Raw genomic sequence first — 21590 nt, forward strand, 5'->3', positions numbered from 1 at the left:
GTTTTTTAGTTTTTCTTTTCTAGGTGCACCCTGGCTCGTGTCGTCATTGTGCAGCGGCATGCACAGAGTACTTCTCCCGGTAGGTATGCTGCTGTTTGCGGGAGTAAGGTAAGCCATCTTGTCTTTCTTGGTATTCTAATGGTTTTTTCCCTTTCGTTTCCAGGTGCAGCCTGGCCCGTGTCGTCATCGTGCTGCGGCGTGCACGGAGTGCTTTCCCCGGTATGTTTTTGTTGTTTGCGTGTCTAAGGTAAGCCATTTTGTCTTTTTTGCTATTCTAATGTATTTTTCTCTTTCGTTTCCACGTGCACCCCAGCCCCTGTCGTCATCATGCAGCAGCGTGCACGGAGTGATTCCCCTGGTATGTATGATGTTGTTTGCGTGTCTACGGTAAGCCATTTTGTCTTTCTTGCTATTCTAATGTATTTTTCTCCTTTGTTTCCAGGTGCAGCGCGGCCCGTGTCGTCATCGTGCAGCGGCGTGCACGGAGTGCTTCGCCTGGTATGTATGCTGTTGTTTGCGTGTCTAAGGTAAGCCTTCTTGTCTTTCTTGCTATTCTAATGTATTTTTCTCTTTCATTTCCAGGTGCAGCCCGGCCCCTGTCGTCATCGTGCAGCGGCGTGCTCTGAGTGCTTCCCCCGGTATTTTTTTGTTGTTTGCGTGTCTAAGGTAAGCCATCTTGTCTTTCTTGCTATTCTAATGTATTTTTCTCTTTCGTTTCCCGATGCGGCCCATGTCGTCATCGTGCAGGGGCGTGCATGGAGTGCTTTCCCCGGTATGTTTTTGTCATTTGCGTGTCAAAGGTAAGCCATCTTGTCTTTCTTGCTATTCTAATGCATTTTTCTCTTTCAGGTGCAGCACGGCCCGTGTCGTCATCGTGCAGCGGCGTGCACGGAGTGCTTCCCCCGGTATGTTTTTGTTGTTTGCGTGTCTAAGGTAAGCCATCTTGTCTTTCTTGCTATTCTAATGTATTTTTCTCTTTTGTTTCCAGGTGCGGCCCCCTGTGATGTGATCGTGCAGGATCGTGCATGGAGTGCTTTCCCCGGTATGTTTTTGTCGTTTGCGTGTCTAAAGTAAGCCATCTTGTCTTTCTTGCTATTCTAATGTATTTTCCTCTTTCATTTCCAGGTGCAGCCTGGCCTCTGTCGTCATCCTGCAGCGGCGTGCACGGAGTGCTTCCTCTGGTATGTTTTTTGTTGTTTGCGTGTCTAAGGTAAGCCATCTTGTCTTTCTTGCTATTCTAATTAATTTTTCTCTTTCGTTTCCAGGTGCAGCACGGCCCGTGTCGTCATCGTGCAGCGACGTGCTTGGACTGCTTTCCCCGGTATGTTTTTGTTGTTTGCGTGTCTAAGGTAAGCCATCTTGTCTTTCTTGCTATTCTAATGTATTTTTCTCTTTCATTTCCAGGTGCAGCCCGGCCCGTGTCGTCATCATGCAGAGGCGTCCACAGAGTGCTTCCTCCGGTATGTTTTTGTTGTTTGCATGTCTAAGGTAAGCCATCTTGTCTTTCTTGCTATTCTAATGTATTTTTCTCTTTCGTTTCCAGGTGCGGCCCGTGTCGTCATAGTGCAGCGGCGTGCAAGGAGTGCTTTCCCCGGTATGTTTTTGTTGTTTGCGTGTCTAAGGTAAGCCATCTCGTCTTTCTTGCTATTCTAATGTATTTTTCTCTTTCGTTTCAAGGTGCAGCCCGGCACGTGTCGTCATCGTGCAGCGGTGTGCACGGAGTGCTTCCCCCGGTATGATTTTGTTGTTTGCGTGTCTAAGGTAAGCCATCTTGTCTTTCTTGCTATTCTAATGTATTTTTCTCTTTCATTTCCAGGTGCAGCCCGGCCCGTTTCGTCATCGTGCAGCGGCATGCACTGAGTGCTTACCCCGGTACGTATGCTGTTGTTTGCGTGTCTAAGGTAAGCCATCTTGTCTTTCTTGCTATTCTAATGTATTTTTCTCTTTCGTTTCCAGGTGCAGCCCGGCCCGTGTCGTCATCGTGCTACCCCTGGTATGTATTCTGTTGTTTGCGGGTGTAAGGTAAGCCATCTTGTCTTTCTTGCTATTCTAATGTATTTTAGTTTTTTTTTTTTTTTCCTAGGTGCACCCTGGCTCGTGTCGTCATTGTGCAGCGGCATGCACAGAGTACTTCTCCCGGTAGGTATGCTGCTGTTTGCGGGAGTAAGGTAAGCCATCTTGTCTTTCTTGGTATTCTAATGGTTTTTTCCCTTTCGTTTCCAGGTGCAGCCTGGCCTGTGGCGTCATCGTGCTGCGGCGTGCACGGAGTGCTTTCCCGGGTATATTTTTGTTGTTTGCGTGTCTAAGGTAAGCCATTTTGTCTTTTTTGCTATTCTAATGTATTTTTCTCTTTCGTTTCCAGGTGCAGCCCAGCCCCTGTCGTCATCATGCAGCAGCGTGCACGGAGTGATTCCCCTGGTATGTATGATGTTGTTTGCGTGTCTACGGTAAGCCATCTTGTCTTTCTTGCTATTCTAATGTCTTTTTCTCTTTCATTTCCAGGTGCAGCCCGGCCCCTGTCGTCATCGTGCAGCGGCGTGCTCGGAGTGCTTCCGCCGGTATGTTTTTGTTGTTTGCGTGTCTAAGGTAAGCCATCTTGTCTTTCTTGCTATTCTAATGTATTTTTTTCTTTTGTTTCCCGGTGCGGCCCGTGTCGTCATCGTGCAGGGGCGTGCATGGAGTGCTTTCACCGGTATGTTTTTGTTGTTTGCGTGTCTAAGGTAAGCCATCTTGTCTCTCTTGCTATTCTAATGTATTTTTCTCTTTCATTTCCAAGTTAAGCCCGGCCTGTGTCGTCATCGTACAGCGGCGTGCACGGTATGTATGCTGTTGTTTGTGTGTCTAAGGTAAGCCATCATGTCTTTCTTGCTATTTTAATGTATTTTTCTCTTTCGTTTCCAAGTGCAGCCCAGCCCGTGTCGTCATCGTGCTTCCCCTGGTATGTATGCTGTTGTTTGCGGGTGTAAGGTAAGCCATCTTGTCTTCCTTGCTATTCTAATGTATTTTTGTTTTTTAGTTTTTCTTTTCTAGGTACACCCTGGCTCGTGTCGTCATTGTGCAGCGGCATGCACAGAATACTTCTCCTGGTATGTATGCTGTTGATTGCGGGTGTAAGGTAAGCCATTTTGTCTTTCTTGCTATTCTAATTTTTTTTCTCTTTCGTTTCCAGGTGCAGCCCGGCCCGTGTTGTCATCGTGCAGTGGCGTGCACGGAGTGCTTCCTCTGGTATGTATGCTGTTGTTTGCGTGTCTAAGGTAAGCCTTCTTGTCTTTATTGCTATTCTAATGTATTTTTCTATTTCGTTTCCAGGTGCAGCCCGGCCCATGTCGTCATCATGCAAGCGGCGTGCACGGAGTGCTTCCCCCTGTATTTATGCTGTTGTTTGCATGTCTAAGGTGAGCCATCTTGTCTTTCTTGCTATTCTAATGCATTTTTCTCTTTCGATTCCAGGTGCAGCACGGCCCGTGTCGTCATCGTGCAGCGGCGTGCACGGAGTGCTTCCCCCGGTATGTTTTTGTTGTTTGCGTGTCTAAGGTAAGCCATCTTGTCTTTCTTGCTATTCTAATATATTTTTCTCTTTTGTTTCCAGGTGCGGCCCCCCGTGATGTCATCGTGCAGGATCGTGCATGGAGTGCTTTACCCGGTATGTTTTTGTCGTTTGCGTGTCTAAGGTAAGCCATCTTGTCTTTCTTGCTATTCTAATGTATTTTTCTCTTTCGTTTCCAGGTGCAGCCCGGCCCGTGTCGTCATTGTGCAGCGGCGTGCATGGAGGGATTTCCCCGGTATGTTTTTGTTGTTTGCGTGTCTAAGGTAAGCCATCTTGTCTTTCTTTCTATTCTAATGTATTTTTCTCATTCGTTTCCAGGTGCAGCCAGGCCTGTGTCGTCATCGTGCTTCCCCTGGTATGTCTGCTGTTGTTTGCGGGTGTAAGGTAAGCCATCTTGTCTTTCTTGCTATTCTAATGTATTTTTCTCTTTCGTTTCCAGGTGCAGCCCGGCCCGTGTCGTCATCGTGCAGCGGCGTGCACGGCGTGCTTTATCCGGTAAGGTTTTGTTGTTTGCGTGTCTAAGGTAAGCCATCTTGTCTTTCTTGCTATTCTAATGTATTTTTCTCTTTCGTTTCCAGGTGCAGCCCGGCCCGTGTCGTCATCGTGCAGCGGCGTGCACGGAGTGCTTTCCCCGGTATGTATGCTGTTGCTTGCGTGTCTCTGGTAAGCCATCTTGGCTTTCCTGCTATTCTAATTTAGTTTTCTCTTTCGTTTCCAGGTGCAGCACGGCCCGTGTCGTCATCGTGCAGCGAAGTGCACGGAGTGCTTCCCTCGGTATGTTTTTGTTGTTTGCGTGTCTAAGGTAAGCCATCCTGTCTTTCTTACTATTCTAATGTATTTTTCTCTTTTGTTTCCAGGTGCAGCCCGGCCCCTGTTGTCATCGTGCCGCTGCGTGCACGGAGTGCTTCCCCCGGTATGTTTTTGTTGTTTGCGTGTCTAAGGTAAGCCATCTTGTCTTTCTTGCCATTCTAATGTATTTTTCTCTTTCGTCTCCAGGTGCAGCACGGCCCGTGTCGTCATCGTGCAGCGGCGTGTACGGACTGCTTTCCCCGGTATGTTTTTGTTGTTTGCGTGTCTAAGGTAAGCCATCTTGTCTTTCTTGCCATTCTAATGTATTTTTCTCTTTAGTTTCCAGGAGCATCCTGGCCCGTGTCGTCATCGCGCTTCCCCTGGTGTCTATGCTGTTGTTTGGGATTGTAAGGTAAGCCATCTTGTCTTTCTTGATATTCTAATGTATTTTTGGTTTTTAGTTTTTCTTTTCTAGGTGCACCCTGGCTCGTGTCGTCATTGTGCAGCGGCATGCACAGAGTACTTCTCCCAGTATGTTTTTGTTGTTTGCGCGTCTAAGGTAAGCCATCTTTTCTTTCTTGCTATTCTAATGTATTTTTCTCTTTCGTTTCCAGGTGGAGCCCGGCCCGTGTCGTCATCATGCAGCGGCGTGCACGGAGTGCTTTCCCCGGTATGTATGCTGTTGCTTGCGTGTCTCTGGTAAGCCATCTTGGCTTTCCTGCTATTCTAATGTAGTTTTCTCTTTCGTTTCCAGGTGCAGCATGGCCCGTGTCGTCATCGTGCAGCGAAGTGCACGGAGTGCTTCCCTCGGTATGTTTTTGTTGTTTGCGTGTCTAAGGTAAGCCATCCTGTCTTTCTTACTATTCTAATGTATTTTTCCCTTTCGTTTCGAGGTGCAGCCCGGTCCATGTCCTCATCGTGCAGCGGCGTGCACGGAGTGCTTCCCCCGGTATGTATGCTGTTGTTTGCGTCTCTAAGGTAAGCCATCTTGTCTTGCTATTCTAATGTATTTTTCTCTTTCGTTTCCAGGTGCAGCCCGGCCCGTGTCGTCACCGTGCAGAGGCGTGCATGGAGTGCTTTCCCCGGTATGTTTTTGTCGTTTGCGTGTCTAAGGGAAGCAATCTTGTCTTTCTTGCTATTCTAACGCAGCGGCGTGCACGGAGTGCTTCCTCCAGTATGTATGTTGTTGTTTGCATGTCTAAGGTAAGCCATCTTGTCTTTCTTGTTTTTGTTGTTTGTGTGTCTAAGGTAAGCCATCTTGTCTTTCTTGCTATTCTAATGTATTTTTCTCTTTCGTTTCCAGGTGCAGCCCAGCCCATGTCGTCATCGTGCAGCGGCGTGCACGGAGTGCTTCCTCCAGTATGTATGTTGTTGTTTGCATGTCTAAGGTAAGCCATCTTGTCTTTCTTGCTATTCTAATGTATTTTTGTCTTTCGTTTCCAGGTGCAACCCGGCCCGTGTCGTCATCGTGCAGGGGCATGCACAGAGTACTTCTCCCGGTATGTATGCTGTTGTTTGTGGGTGTAAGGTAAGCCATTTTGTCTTTCTTGCTATTCTAATGTATTTTTCTCTTTCGTTTCCAGGGGCAGCCCGGCCCGTGTCATCATCGTGCAGCGGCGTGCACAGAGTGCTTTCCCCGGTATGTATGCTGTTGTTTGCGTGTCTAAGGTAAGCCATCTGGTCTTTCTTGCTATTCTAATATATTTTTCCCTTTCGTTTCCAGATGCAGCCCGGCCCGTGTCGTCATCGTACAGCGGCGTGCATGGAGGGCTTTCACGTGTATGTTTTTGTTGTTTGCGTGTCTAAGGTAAGCCATCTTGTCTTTCTTGCTATTCTAATGTATTGTTCTCTTTCCTTTCCAGGTGCAGCCCGGCCCGTGTCGTCATCGTGCTTCCCCTGGTATGTATGCTGTTTTTTGCGTGTCTAAGGTAAGCCATCTTCTTTTTCTTGCTATTCTAATGGATTTTTCTCTTTCGTTTCCAGGTGTTATGTTATGTTAATTATATTTTTATCGCGCACAGCTGCCCCAGCGAAGGGGCGTCCTGGCGCTTTGACAGATACTACAACATAACACACAATAAGAGGAAAAGGCAACTATTCAGATACAGGGAACAGGAAGGTTTTAATCGCCTGCCTGAAGGCCAGCAGGTCGTCAAGAGCGCGGATGCGGACCGGGAGCGCGTTCCATAATCCTGCCGCAAGCACCCGGAAGGAGCGGCCACCCATTCTGCTGAGTTTAAAACGGGGGCATACTGCCAAGTGGAGCGTCTCGGATCTCAGGGATCTTGAAGGAATGTAGGGGGTGAGTAGGTTGACAAGTGCCGGCGGCGAGGAGAGCTTCAGAATTTTAAAGGCCAGACACAGCGCTTTAAACTTAATTCGCTGTCTGACCGGGAGCCAGTGTAGGGCCACAATAGTGCCAGACACCGAACAGTGTCTGGGAAGGCCCACAATGGCTCGGGCCGCGGCGTTTTGAACCCTTTGAAGCCTAGAGGCCTCTGCTTGATTCATTCCTAACAGCAATGAACTACCGTAGTCCAGCCGGGATAGTATTGATGCCTGAACCACAAGCTGTCTGGTAGGGGGGTCAAAATATTTTAAAACCGGCCTTATCCCCCGCAGGATGCCATAACAAGTGGCCGCCACCTTCTTGGTATGATCCATGAAGGTGAGTGCAGGGTCCAGCCAGATACCAAGATTTCTTACTCCAGAGGCAGGAATCGGAGTGACACCCAACTCTGGTGGCCACCATTGATTTCCCCACAGCTCCGCGTGCTTCCCTAATACCAACACCTCAGTTTTGGTGGCATTCAACTGGAGGCAGTTGGTCCGAAGCCATCTTGCTACTGCCACAAGACCCTCTCGGAATCTGGGGGCCTCCACCTCAGGGTCTCCACTAAGTGTCACCGCCAGCTGTGTGTCGTCAGCATATGAGGTCATCGTCAGGCCCCACTGTTTGACGACCACAGCTAGCGGTTTCACATAGAGGTTGAACATTGTAGGGCTCAACGAGGATCCCTGTGGGACGCCCAACTCCAAGGAATAGGTGGCAGATTGACCAGGTGGTATAGCCACCTTAAAGGTTCGCTCCGATAGAAAGGAGCGAAACCACTGGAGAGCGATGTCCGTGACTCCAGCTTCCTGTAAGCGTTGGATCAGTATAGGGTGGGACACAGTGTCAAAGGCAGCGCTTAGGTCTAATAACAAGAGCGCTGCCGTATGACCCGAGTCAAGTACCTGGCGAAGAGGTTCCGTGATGTAAAGTAATGCCGTCTCGGTACTGTGTCCTGCCCGGAAGCCGTTCTGACTGGGATCTAATATCTGGTTACGAGCCAGATGCTCAGACAGAACTGAGTTGACATGGGCTTCCGTTACTTTGGCTATCCAAGGCAAAAGGGATATCGGTCTGTAGTTTTCTGGCATCCGGGGGTCAGAATTGGCCTTTTTTAAAATAGGAGTAACCACTGCCTGTTTCCATGCAGTGGGAACCATTCCATGGGACAATGACATATTGATTAGCTTCAATATAGGGCTTCGACACAACGGGGAAAGTGTGTTGATAAAAGCTGGTTTCAACGGGTCTAGAGGTGAACCTGACTTAACCCTAAGGCTAAGCCTGTCAAAGGTTTCAATAGACAGGTCCGGTAGACTAGCCAGGGTCTCATATCCCAACACATCGGGGTCGGTTACCTCTAGGTGCAGCACGGCCTGTGTCGTCATCGTGCAGCGGCGTGCACGGACTGCTTTTCCCGGTATGTTTTTGTTGTTTGCGTGTCTAAGGTAAGCCATCTTGTCTTTCTTGCTATTCTTATGTATTTTTCTCTTTCCTTTCCAGGTGCAGCCAGGCCCATGTTGTCATCATGCAGCGGCGTACACAGAGTGCTTTCCCCGGTATGTATGCTGTTGTTTGAGTGTCTAAGGTAAGCCATCTTGTCTTTCTTGCTATTCTAATGTATTATTCTCTTTCGTTTCAAAGTGCAGCCCGGCCCATGTCGTCATCGTGCAACGGCGTGCACGGAGTGCTTCCCCCGTTATGTATGCTGTTGTTTGCTTGTCTAAGGTAAGCCATCTTGTCTTTCTTGCTATTCTAATGTATTTTTCTCTTTCGTTTCCAGGTGCAGCCCGGCCTGTGTCGTCATCGTACAGCGGCGTGCACGGAGGGCTTTCCCCGGTATGTTTTTGTTGTTTGCATGTCTAAGGTAAGCCATCTTGTCTTTCTTGCTATTCTAATGTATTTTTCTCTTTCGTTTCCAGGTTCAGCCCGGCCCATGTCGTCATCGTGCAGCGGCGTGCATGGAGTGCTTCCCCCGGTATGTTTTTGTTGTTTGCGTGTCTAAGGTAAGCCATCTTGTCTTTCTTGCTATTCTGATGTATTTTTCTCTTTCGTTTCCAGGTGCAGCACGGCCTGTGTCGTCATCGTGCAGCGCGTGCACGGACTGCTTTTCCCGGTATGTTTTTGTTGTTTGCGTGTCTAAGGTAAGCCATCTTGTCTTTCTTGCGATTCTAATGTATTTTTCTCTTTCGTTTCCAGGTGCAGCCCGGCCCATGTCGTCATCGTGCAACGGCGTGCACGGAGTGCTTCCCCCGGTATGTATGCTGTTGTTTGCTTGTCTAAGGTAAGCCATCTTGTCTTTCTTGCTATTCTAATGTATTTTTCTCTTTCGTTTCCAGGTGCAGCCCGGCCTGTGTCGTCATCGTACAGCGGCGTGCACGGAGGGCTTTCCCCGGTATGTTTTTGTTGTTTGCATGTCTAAGGTAAGCCATCTTGTCTTTCTTGCTATTCTAATGTATTTTTCTCTTTCGTTTCCAGGTTCAGCCCGGCCCATGTCGTCATCGTGCAGCGGCGTTCATGGAGTGCTTCCCCCGGTATGTTTTTGTTGTTTGCGTGTCTAAGGTAAGCCAACTTGTCTTTCTTGCTATTCTAATGTATTTTTCTCTTTCGTTTCCAGGTGCAGCACGGCCTGTGTCGTCATCGTGCAGCGCGTGCACGGACTGCTTTTCCCGGTATGTTTTTGTTGTTTGCGTGTCTAAGGTAAGCCATCTTGTCTTTCTTGCGATTCTAATGTATTTTTCTCTTTCGTTTCCAGGTGCAGCCCGGCCCGTGTCGTCATCGTGCTTCCCCTGGTATGTATGCTGTTGTTTGCGGGTGTAAGGTAAGCCATCTTGTCTTTCTTGCTATTCTAATGTATTTTTCTATTTCATTTCCAGGTGCAGCCCGGCCCGTGTCGTCATCGTACAGCGGCGTGCATGGAGGGCTTTCCCCTGTATGTTTTTGTTGTTTGCGTGTCTAAGGTAAGCCATCTTGTCTTTCTTTCTATTCTAATGTATTTTTCTCTTTCTTTTCCAGGTGCAGCCCGGCCCGTGTCGTCATCGTGCTTCCCCTGGTATGTATGCTGTTGTTTGCGTGTCTAAGGTAAGCCATCTTCTCTTTCTTGCTATTCTAATGGATTTTTCTCTTTCGTTTCCAGGTGCAGCTCGGCCTATGTCGTCATCGTGCAGCGGCGTGCACGGATTGCTTTCCCCGGTATGTTTTTGTTGTTTGCGTGTCTAAGGTAAGCCATCCTGTCTTTCTTGCTATTCTAATGTATTTTCTCTTTCGTTTCCAAGTGCAGCCCGGCCCATGTTGTCATCGTGCAGCGGCGTGCACGGAGTGCTTCCCCCGGTATGAATGCTGTTGTTTGCTTGTCTAAGGTTAGCCACCTTGTCTTTCTTGCTATTCTAATGTATTTTTCTCTTTCGTTCCAGGTGCAGCCCGGCACGTGTCGTCATCGTGCAGCGGCGTGCACGGAGGGCTTTCCCCGGTATGTTTTTGTTGTTTGCGTGTCTATGGTAAGCCATCTTGTCTTTCTTGCTATTCTAATGTAGTTTTCTCTTTCGTTTTCAGGTGCAGCCCGGCCCGTGTCGTCATCGTGCAGCGGCGTGCACAGAGTGCTTTCCCCGATATGTTTTTGTTGTTTGTGTGTCTAAGGTAAGCCATCCTGTCTTTCTTGCTATTGTAATGTATTTTTCTCTTTCGTTTCCACGTGCACCCCAGCCCCTGTCGTCATCATGCAGCACCGTGCACGGAGTGATTCCCCTGGTATGTATGATGTTGTTTGCGTGTCTACGGTAAGCCATTTTGTATTTCTTGCTATTCTAATGTATTTTTCTCCTTTGTTTCCAGGTGCAGCGCGGCCCGTGTCGTCATCGTGCAGCGGCGTGCACGGAGTGCTTCGCCTGGTATGTATGCTGTTGTTTGCGTGTCTAAGGTAAGCCTTCTTGTCTTTCTTGCTATTCTAATGTATTTTTCTCTTTCATTTCCAGGTGCAGCCCGGCCCCTGTCGTCATCGTGCAGCGGCGTGCTCTGAGTGCTTCCCCCGGTATGTTTTTGTTGTTTGCATGTCTAAGGTAAGCCATCTTGTCTTTCTTGCTATTCTAATGAATTTTTCTCTTTCGTTTCCCGGTGCGGCCCGTGTCGTCATCGTGCAGGGGCGTGCATGGAGTGCTTTCCCCGGTATGTTTTTGTCGTTTGCGTGTCAAAGGTAAGCCATCTTGTCTTTGTTGCTATTCTAATGCATTTTTCTCTTTCAGGTGCAGCACGGCCCGTGTCGTCATCGTGCAGCGGCGTGCACGGAGTGCTTCCCCCGGTATGTTTTTGTTGTTTGCGTGTCTAAGGTAAGCCATCTTGTCTTTCTTGCTATTCTAATGTATTTTTCTCTTTTGTTTCCAGGTGCGGCCCCCTGTGATGTGATCGTGCAGGATCGTGCATGGAGTGCTTTCCCCGGTATGTTTTTGTCGTTTGCGTGTCTAAGGTAAGCCATCTTGTCTTTCTTGCTATTATAATGTATTTTCCTCTTTCATTTCCAGGTGCAGCCTGGCCTCTGTCGTCATCCTGCAGCGGCGTGCACGGAGTGCTTCCTCTGGTATGTTTTTTGTTGTTTGCGTGTCTAAGGTAAGCCATCTTGTCTTTCTTGCTATTCTAATTAATTTTTCTCTTTCGTTTCCAGGTGCAGCACGGCCCGTGTCGTCATCGTGCAGCGACGTGCTTGGACTGCTTTCCCCGGTATGTTTTTGTTGTTTGCGTGTCTAAGGTAAGCCATCTTGTCTTTCTTGCTATTCTAATGTATTTTTCTCTTTCATTTCCAGGTGCAGCCCGGCCCGTGTCGTCATCATGCAGAGGCGTCCACAGAGTGCTTCCTCCGGTATGTTTTTGTTGTTTGCATGTCTAAGGTAAGCCATCTTGTCTTTCTTGCTATTCTAATGTATTTTTCTCTTTCGTTTCCAGGTGCGGCCCGTGTCGTCATAGTGCAGCGGCGTGCAAGGAGTGCTTTCCCCGGTATGTTTTTGTTGTTTGCGTGTCTAAGGTAAGCCATCTCGTCTTTCTTGCTATTCTAATGTATTTTTCTCTTTCGTTTCAAGGTGCAGCCCGGCACATCATCGTGCAACGGTGTGCACGGAGTGCTTCCCCCGGTATGATTTTGTTGTTTGCGTGTCTAAGGTAAGCCATCTTGTCTTTCTTGCTATTCTAATGTATTTTTCTCTTTCATTTCCAGGTGCAGCCCGGCCCGTTTCGTCATCGTGCAGCGGCATGCACTGAGTGCTTACCCCGGTACGTATGCTGTTGTTTGCGTGTCTAAGGTAAGCCATCTTGTCTTTCTTGCTATTCTAATGTATTTTTCCCTTTCATTTCCAGGTGCAGCCTGGCCCGTGTAGTCATCGTGCAGCGGCGTGCACGGAGGGCTTTCCCCGGTATGTTTTTGTTGTTTGCGTGTCTAAGGTAAGCCATCTTGTCTTTCTTGCTATTCTAATGTATTTTTCTCTTTCGTTTCCAGGTGCAGCCCGGCCCGTGTCGTCATCGTGCTTCCCCTGGTATGTATTCTGTTGTTTGCGGGTGTAAGGTAAGCCATCTTGTCTTTCTTGCTATTCTAATGTATTTTAGTTTTTTAGTTTTTCTTTTCTAGGTGCACCCTGGCTCGTGTCGTCATTGTGCAGCGGCATGCACAGAGTACTTCTCCCGGTAGGTATGCTGCGGTTTGCGGGAGTAAGGTAAGCCATCTTGTCTTTCTTGGTATTCTAATGGTTTTTTCCCTTTCGTTTCCAGGTGCAGCCTGGCCTGTGTCGTCATCGTGCTGCGGCGTGCACGGAGTGCTTTCCCGGGTATATTTTTGTTGTTTGCGTGTCTAAGGTAAGCCATCTTGTCTTTCTTGCTATTCTAATGTATTTTTCACTTTCATTTCCAGGTGCAGCCCGGCCCCTGTCGTCATCGTGCAGCGGCGTGCTCGGAGTGCTTCCGCCGGTATGTTTTTGTTGTTTGCGTGTCTAAGGTAAGCCATCTTGTCTTTCTTGCTATTCTAATGTATTTTTCTCTTTTGTTTCCCGGTGCGGCCCGTGTCGTCATCGTGCAGCGGCGTGCACGGATTGCTCCCCCCGGTATGCTTTTGTTGTTTTCGTGTCTAAGGTAAGCCATCTTGTCTTTCTTGCTATTCTAATGTATTTTTCTCTTTCGTTTCCAGGTGCAGCACGGCCTGTGTCGTCATCGTGCAGCGCGTGCACGGACTGCTTTTCCCGGTATGTTTTTGTTGTTTGCGTGTCTAAGGTAAGCCATCATGTCTTTCTTGGTATTCTAATGTATTTTTCTCTTTCATTTCCAAGTTAAGCCCGGCCTGTGTCGTCATCGTACAGCGGCGTGCACGGAGTGCTTCCCCCGGTATGTATGCTGTTGTTTGTGTGTCTAAGGTAAGCCATCATGTCTTTCTTGCTATTTTAATGTATTTTTCTCTTTCGTTTCCAGGTGCAGCCCAGCCCGTGTCGTCATCGTGCTTCCCCTGGTATGTATGCTGTTGTTTGCGGGTGTAAGGTAAGCCATCTTGTCTTCCTTGCTATTCTAATGTATTTTTGTTTTTTAGTTTTTCTTTTCTAGGTACACCCTGGCTCGTGTCGTCATTGTGCAGCGGCATGCACAGAGTACTTCTCCTGGTATGTATGCTGTTGATTGCGGGTGTAAGGTAAGCCATTTTGTCTTTCTTGCTATTCTAATGTTTTTTTCTCTTTCGTTTCCAGGTGCAGCCCGGCCCGTGTTGTCATCGTGCAGTGGTGTGCACGGAGTGCTTCCTGTGGAATTTATGCTGTTGTTTGCGTGTCTAAGGTAAGCCTTCTTGTCTTTCTTGCTATTCTACTGTATTTTTCTCTTTCCTTTCCAGGTGCAGCCAGGCCCATGTTGTCATCATGCAGCGGCGTACACAGAGTGCTTTCCCCGGTATGTATGCTGTTGTTTGAGTGTCTAAGGTAAGCCATCTTGTCTTTCTTGCTATTCTAATGTATTATTCTCTTTCGTTTCAAAGTGCAGCCCGGCCCATGTCGTCATCGTGCAACGGCGTGCACGGAGTGCTTCCCCCTGTATGTATGCTGTTGTTTGCTTGTCTAAGGTAAGCCATCTTGCCTTTCTTGCTATTCTAATGTATTTTTCTCTTTCGTTTCCAGGTGCAGCCCGGCCTGTGTCGTCATCGTACAGCGGCGTGCACGGAGGGATTTCCCCGGTATGTTTTTGTTGTTTGCATGTCTAAGGTAAGCCATCTTGTCTTTCTTGCTATTCTAATGTATTTTTCTCTTTCGTTTCCAGGTTCAGCCCGGCCCATGTCGTCATCGTGCAGCGGCGTGCATGGAGTGCTTCCCCGGTATGTTTTTGTTGTTTGCGTGTCTAAGGTAAGCCATCTTGTCTTTCTTGCTATTCTAATGTATTTTTCTCTTTCATTTCCAGGTGCAGCCCGGCCCGTGTCGTCATCATGCAGAGGCGTCCACAGAGTGCTTCCTCCGGTATGTTTTTGTTGTTTGCATGTCTAAGGTAAGCCATCTTGTCTTTCTTGCTATTCTAATGTATTTTTCTCTTTCGTTTCCAGGTGCGGCCCGTGTCGTCATAGTGCAGCGGCGTGCAAGGAGTGCTTTCCCCGGTATGTTTTTGTTGTTTGCGTGTCTAAGGTAAGCCATCTCGTCTTTCTTGCTATTCTAATGTATTTTTCTCTTTCGTTTCAAGGTGCAGCCCGGCACGTGTCGTCATCGTGCAGCGGTGTGCACGGAGTGCTTCCCCCGGTATGATTTTGTTGTTTGCGTGTCTAAGGTAAGCCATCTTGTCTTTCTTGCTATTCTAATGTATTTTTCTCTTTCATTTCCAGGTGCAGCCCGGCCCGTTTCGTCATCGTGCAGCGGCATGCACTGAGTGCTTACCCCGGTACGTATGCTGTTGTTTGCGTGTCTAAGGTAAGCCATCTTGTCTTTCTTGCTATTCTAATGTATTTTTCTCTTTCGTTTCCAGGTGCAGCCCGGCCCGTGTCGTCATCGTGCTACCCCTGGTATGTATTCTGTTGTTTGCGGGTGTAAGGTAAGCCATCTTGTCTTTCTTGCTATTCTAATGTATTTTAGTTTTTTTTTTTTTTTCCTAGGTGCACCCTGGCTCGTGTCGTCATTGTGCAGCGGCATGCACAGAGTACTTCTCCCGGTAGGTATGCTGCTGTTTGCGGGAGTAAGGTAAGCCATCTTGTCTTTCTTGGTATTCTAATGGTTTTTTCCCTTTCGTTTCCAGGTGCAGCCTGGCCTGTGTCGTCATCGTGCTGCGGCGTGCACGGAGTGCTTTCCCGGGTATATTTTTGTTGTTTGCGTGTCTAAGGTAAGCCATTTTGTCTTTTTTGCTATTCTAATGTATTTTTCTCTTTCGTTTCCAGGTGCAGCCCAGCCCCTGTCGTCATCATGCAGCAGCGTGCACGGAGTGATTCCCCTGGTATGTATGATGTTGTTTGCGTGTCTACGGTAAGCCATCTTGTCTTTCTTGCTATTCTAATGTCTTTTTCTCTTTCATTTCCAGGTGCAGCCCGGCCCCTGTCGTCATCGTGCAGCGGCGTGCTCGGAGTGCTTCCGCCGGTATGTTTTTGTTGTTTGCGTGTCTAAGGTAAGCCATCTTGTCTTTCTTGCTATTCTAATGTATTTTTCTCTTTTGTTTCCCGGTGCGGCCCGTGTCGTCATCGTGCAGGGGCGTGCATGGAGTGCTTTCACCGGTATGTTTTTGTTGTTTGCGTGTCTAAGGTAAGCCATCTTGTCTCTCTTGCTATTCTAATGTATTTTTCTCTTTCATTTCCAAGTTAAGCCCGGCCTGTGTCGTCATTGTACAGCGGCGTGCACGGTATGTATGCTGTTGTTTGTGTGTCTAAGGTAAGCCATCATGTCTTTCTTGCTATTTTAATGTATTTTTCTCTTTCGTTTCCAAGTGCAGCCCAGCCCGTGTCGTCATCGTGCTTCCCCTGGTATGTATGCTGTTGTTTGCGGGTGTAAGGTAAGCCATCTTGTCTTCCTTGCTATTCTAATGTATTTTTGTTTTTTAGTTTTTCTTTTCTAGGTACACCCTGGCTCGTGTCGTCATTGTGCAGCGGCATGCACAGAATACTTCTCCTGGTATGTATGCTGTTGATTGCGGGTGTAAGGTAAGCCATTTTGTCTTTCTTGCTATTCTAATTTTTTTTCTCTTTCGTTTCCAGGTGCAGCCCGGCCCATGTCGTCATCATGCAAGCGGCGTGCACGGAGTGCTTCCCCCTGTATTTATGCTGTTGTTTGCATGTCTAAGGTGAGCCATCTTGTCTTTCTTGCTATTCTAATGCATTTTTCTCTTTCGATTCCAGGTGCAGCACGGCCCGTGTCGTCATCGTGCAGCGGCGTGCACGGAGTGCTTCCCCCGGTATGTTTTTGTTGTTTGCGTGTCTAAGGTAAGCCATCTTGTCTTTCTTGCTATTCTAATATATTTTTCTCTTTTGTTTCCAGGTGCGGCCCCCCGTGATGTCATCGTGCAGGATCGTGCATGGAGTGCTTTACCCGGTATGTTTTTGTCGTTTGCGTGTCTAAGGTAAGCCATCTTGTCTTTCTTGCTATTCTAATGTATTTTTCTCTTTCGTTTCCAGGTGCAGCCCGGCCCCTGTCGTCATTGTGCAGCGGCGTGCATGGAGGGATTTCCCCGGTATGTTTTTGTTGTTTGCGTGTCTAAGGTAAGCCATCTTGTCTTTCTTTCTATTCTAATGTATTTTTCTCTTTCGTTTCCAGGTGCAGCCCGGCCCGTGTCGTCATCGTGCAGCGGCGTGCACGGCGTGCTTTATCCGGTAAGGTTTTGTTGTTTGCGTGTCTAAGGTAAGCCATCTTGTCTTTCTTGCTATTCTAATGTATTTTTCTCTTTCGTTTCCAGGTGCAGCCCGGCCCGTGTCGTCATCGTGCAGCGGCGTGCACGGAGTGCTTTCCCCGGTATGTATGCTGTTGCTTGCGTGTCTCTGGTAAGCCATCTTGGCTTTCCTGCTATTCTAATGTAGTTTTCTCTTTCGTTTCCAGGTGCAGCACGGCCCGTGTCGTCATCGTGCAGCGAAGTGCACGGAGTGCTTCCCTCGGTATGTTTTTGTTGTTTGCGTGTCTAAGGTAAGCCATCCTGTCTTTCTTACTATTCTAATGTATTTTTCTCTTTTGTTTCCAGGTGCAGCCCGGCCCCTGTTGTCATCGTGCCGCTGCGTGCACGGAGTGCTTCCCCCGGTATGTTTTTGTTGTTTGCGTGTCTAAGGTAAGCCATCTTGTCTTTCTTGCCATTCTAATGTATTTTTCTCTTTCGTCTCCAGGTGCAGCACGGCCCGTGTCGTCATCGTGCAGCGGCGTGTACGGACTGCTTTCCCCGGTATGTTTTTGTTGTTTGCGTGTCTAAGGTAAGCCATCTTGTCTTTCTTGCCATTCTAATGTATTTTTCTCTTTAGTTTCCAGGAGCATCCTGGCCCGTGTCGTCATCGCGCTTCCCCTGGTGTCTATGCTGTTGTTTGGGATTGTAAGGTAAGCCATCTTGTCTTTCTTGATATTCTAATGTATTTTTGGTTTTTAGTTTTTCTTTTCTAGGTGCACCCTGGCTCGTGTCGTCATTGTGCAGCGGCATGCACAGAGTACTTCTCCCAGTATGTTTTTGTTGTTTGCGCGTCTAAGGTAAGCCATCTTTTCTTTCTTGCTATTCTAATGTATTTTTCTCTTTCGTTTCCAGGTGGAGCCCGGCCCGTGTCGTCATCATGCAGCGGCGTGCACGGAGTGCTTTCCCCGGTATGTATGCTGTTGCTTGCGTGTCTCTGGTAAGCCATCTTGGCTTTCCTGCTATTCTAATGTAGTTTTCTCTTTCGTTTCCAGGTGCAGCATGGCCCGTGTCGTCATCGTGCAGCGAAGTGCACGGAGTGCTTCCCTCGGTATGTTTTTGTTGTTTGCGTGTCTAAGGTAAGCCATCCTGTCTTTCTTACTATTCTAATGTATTTTTCCCTTTCGTTTCGAGGTGCAGCCCGGTCCATGTCCTCATCGTGCAGCGGCGTGCACGGAGTGCTTCCCCCGGTATGTATGCTGTTGTTTGCGTCTCTAAGGTAAGCCATCTTGTCTTGCTATTCTAATGTATTTTTCTCTTTCGTTTCCAGGTGCAGCCCGGCCCGTGTCGTCACCGTGCAGAGGCGTGCATGGAGTGCTTTCCCCGGTATGTTTTTGTCGTTTGCGTGTCTAAGGGAAGCAATCTTGTCTTTCTTGCTATTCTAACGCAGCGGCGTGCACGGAGTGCTTCCTCCAGTATGTATGTTGTTGTTTGCATGTCTAAGGTAAGCCATCTTGTCTTTCTTGTTTTTGTTGTTTGTGTGTCTAAGGTAAGCCATCTTGTCTTTCTTGCTATTCTAATGTATTTTTCTCTTTCGTTTCCAGGTGCAGCCCAGCCCATGTCGTCATCGTGCAGCGGCGTGCACGGAGTGCTTCCTCCAGTATGTATGTTGTTGTTTGCATGTCTAAGGTAAGCCATCTTGTCTTTCTTGCTATTCTAATGTATTTTTGTCTTTCGTTTCCAGGTGCAACCCGGCCCGTGTCGTCATCGTGCAGGGGCATGCACAGAGTACTTCTCCCGGTATGTATGCTGTTGTTTGTGGGTGTAAGGTAAGCCATTTTGTCTTTCTTGCTATTCTAATGTATTTTTCTCTTTCGTTTCCAGGGGCAGCCCGGCCCGTGTCATCATCGTGCAGCGGCGTGCACAGAGTGCTTTCCCCGGTATGTATGCTGTTGTTTGCGTGTCTAAGGTAAGCCATCTGGTCTTTCTTGCTATTCTAATATATTTTTCCCTTTCGTTTCCAGATGCAGCCCGGCCCGTGTCGTCATCGTACAGCGGCGTGCATGGAGGGCTTTCACGTGTATGTTTTTGTTGTTTGCGTGTCTAAGGTAAGCCATCTTGTCTTTCTTGCTATTCTAATGTATTGTTCTCTTTCCTTTCCAGGTGCAGCCCGGCCCGTGTCGTCATCGTGCTTCCCCTGGTATGTATGCTGTTTTTTGCGTGTCTAAGGTAAGCCATCTTCTTTTTCTTGCTATTCTAATGGATTTTTCTCTTTCGTTTCCAGGTGTTATGTTATGTTAATTATATTTTTATCGCGCACAGCTGCCCCAGCGAAGGGGCGTCCTGGCGCTTTGACAGATACTACAACATAACACACAATAAGAGGAAAAGGCAACTATTCAGATACAGGGAACAGGAAGGTTTTAATCGCCTGCCTGAAGGCCAGCAGGTCGTCAAGAGCGCGGATGCGGACCGGGAGCGCGTTCCATAATCCTGCCGCAAGCACCCGGAAGGAGCGGCCACCCATTCTGCTGAGTTTAAAACGGGGGCATACTGCCAAGTGGAGCGTCTCGGATCTCAGGGATCTTGAAGGAATGTAGGGGGTGAGTAGGTTGACAAGTGCCGGCGGCGAGGAGAGCTTCAGAATTTTAAAGGCCAGACACAGCGCTTTAAACTTAATTCGCTGTCTGACCGGGAGCCAGTGTAGGGCCACAATAGTGCCAGACACCGAACAGTGTCTGGGAAGGCCCACAATGGCTCGGGCCGCGGCGTTTTGAACCCTTTGAAGCCTAGAGGCCTCTGCTTGATTCATTCCTAACAGCAATGAACTACCGTAGTCCAGCCGGGATAGTATTGATGCCTGAACCACAAGCTGTCTGGTAGGGGGGTCAAAATATTTTAAAACCGGCCTTATCCCCCGCAGGATGCCATAACAAGTGGCCGCCACCTTCTTGGTATGATCCATGAAGGTGAGTGCAGGGTCCAGCCAGATACCAAGATTTCTTACTCCAGAGGCAGGAATCGGAGTGACACCCAACTCTGGTGGCCACCATTGATTTCCCCACAGCTCCGCGTGCTTCCCTAATACCAACACCTCAGTTTTGGTGGCATTCAACTGGAGGCAGTTGGTCCGAAGCCATCTTGCTACTGCCACAAGACCCTCTCGGAATCTGGGGGCCTCCACCTCAGGGTCTCCACTAAGTGTCACCGCCAGCTGTGTGTCGTCAGCATATGAGGTCATCGTCAGGCCCCACTGTTTGACGACCACAGCTAGCGGTTTCACATAGAGGTTGAACATTGTAGGGCTCAACGAGGATCCCTGTGGGACGCCCAACTCCAAGGAATAGGTGGCAGATTGACCAGGTGGTATAGCCACCTTAAAGGTTCGCTCCGATAGAAAGGAGCGAAACCACTGGAGAGCGATGTCCGTGACTCCAGCTTCCTGTAAGCGTTGGATCAGTATAGGGTGGGACACAGTGTCAAAGGCAGCGCTTAGGTCTAATAACAAGAGCGCTGCCGTATGACCCGAGTCAAGTACCTGGCGAAGATGTTCCGTGATGTAAAGTAATGCCGTCTCGGTACTGTGTCCTGCCCGGAAGCCGTTCTGACTGGGATCTAATATCTGGTTACGAGCCAGATGCTCAGACAGAACTGAGTTGACATGGGCTTCCGTTACTTTGGCTATCCAAGGCAAAAGGGATATCGGTCTGTAGTTTTCTGGCATCCGGGGGTCAGAATTGGCCTTTTTTAAAATAGGAGTAACCACTGCCTGTTTCCATGCAGTGGGAACCATTCCATGGGACAATGACATATTGATTAGCTTCAATATAGGGCTTCGACACAACGGGGAAAGTGTGTTGATAAAAGCTGGTTTCAACGGGTCTAGAGGTGAACCTGACTTAACCCTAAGGCTAAGCCTGTCAAAGGTTTCAATAGACAGGTCCGGTAGACTAGCCAGGGTCTCATATCCCAACACATCGGGGTCGGTTACCTCTAGGTGCAGCACGGCCTGTGTCGTCATCGTGCAGCGGCGTGCACGGACTGCTTTTCCCGGTATGTTTTTGTTGTTTGCGTGTCTAAGGTAAGCCATCTTGTCTTTCTTGCTATTCTTATGTATTTTTCTCTTTCCTTTCCAGGTGCAGCCAGGCCCATGTTGTCATCATGCAGCGGCGTACACAGAGTGCTTTCCCCGGTATGTATGCTGTTGTTTGAGTGTCTAAGGTAAGCCATCTTGTCTTTCTTGCTATTCTAATGTATTATTCTCTTTCGTTTCAAAGTGCAGCCCGGCCCATGTCGTCATCGTGCAACGGCGTGCACGGAGTGCTTCCCCCGTTATGTATGCTGTTGTTTGCTTGTCTAAGGTAAGCCATCTTGTCTTTCTTGCTATTCTAATGTATTTTTCTCTTTCGTTTCCAGGTGCAGCCCGGCCTGTGTCGTCATCGTACAGCGGCGTGCACGGAGGGCTTTCCCCGGTATGTTTTTGTTGTTTGCATGTCTAAGGTAAGCCATCTTGTCTTTCTTGCTATTCTAATGTATTTTTCTCTTTCGTTTCCAGGTTCAGCCCGGCCCATGTCGTCATCGTGCAGCGGCGTGCATGGAGTGCTTCCCCCGGTATGTTTTTGTTGTTTGCGTGTCTAAGGTAAGCCATCTTGTCTTTCTTGCTATTCTGATGTATTTTTCTCTTTCGTTTCCAGGTGCAGCACGGCCTGTGTCGTCATCGTGCAGCGCGTGCACGGACTGCTTTTCCCGGTATGTTTTTGTTGTTTGCGTGTCTAAGGTAAGCCATCTTGTCTTTCTTGCGATTCTAATGTATTTTTCTCTTTCGTTTCCAGGTGCAGCCCGGCCCATGTCGTCATCGTGCAACGGCGTGCACGGAGTGCTTCCCCCGGTATGTATGCTGTTGTTTGCTTGTCTAAGGTAAGCCAACTTGTCTTTCTTGCTATTCTAATGTATTTTTCTCTTTCGTTTCCAGGTGCAGCACGGCCTGTGTCGTCATCGTGCAGCGCGTGCACGGACTGCTTTTCCCGGTATGTTTTTGTTGTTTGCGTGTCTAAGGTAAGCCATCTTGTCTTTCTTGCGATTCTAATGTATTTTTCTCTTTCGTTTCCAGGTGCAGCCCGGCCCGTGTCGTCATCGTGCTTCCCCTGG

Source organism: Lissotriton helveticus, chromosome 3_2 (assembly GCF_964261635.1).
Source record: "Lissotriton helveticus chromosome 3_2, aLisHel1.1, whole genome shotgun sequence".
NCBI lineage: Eukaryota > Metazoa > Chordata > Amphibia > Caudata > Salamandridae > Lissotriton > Lissotriton helveticus.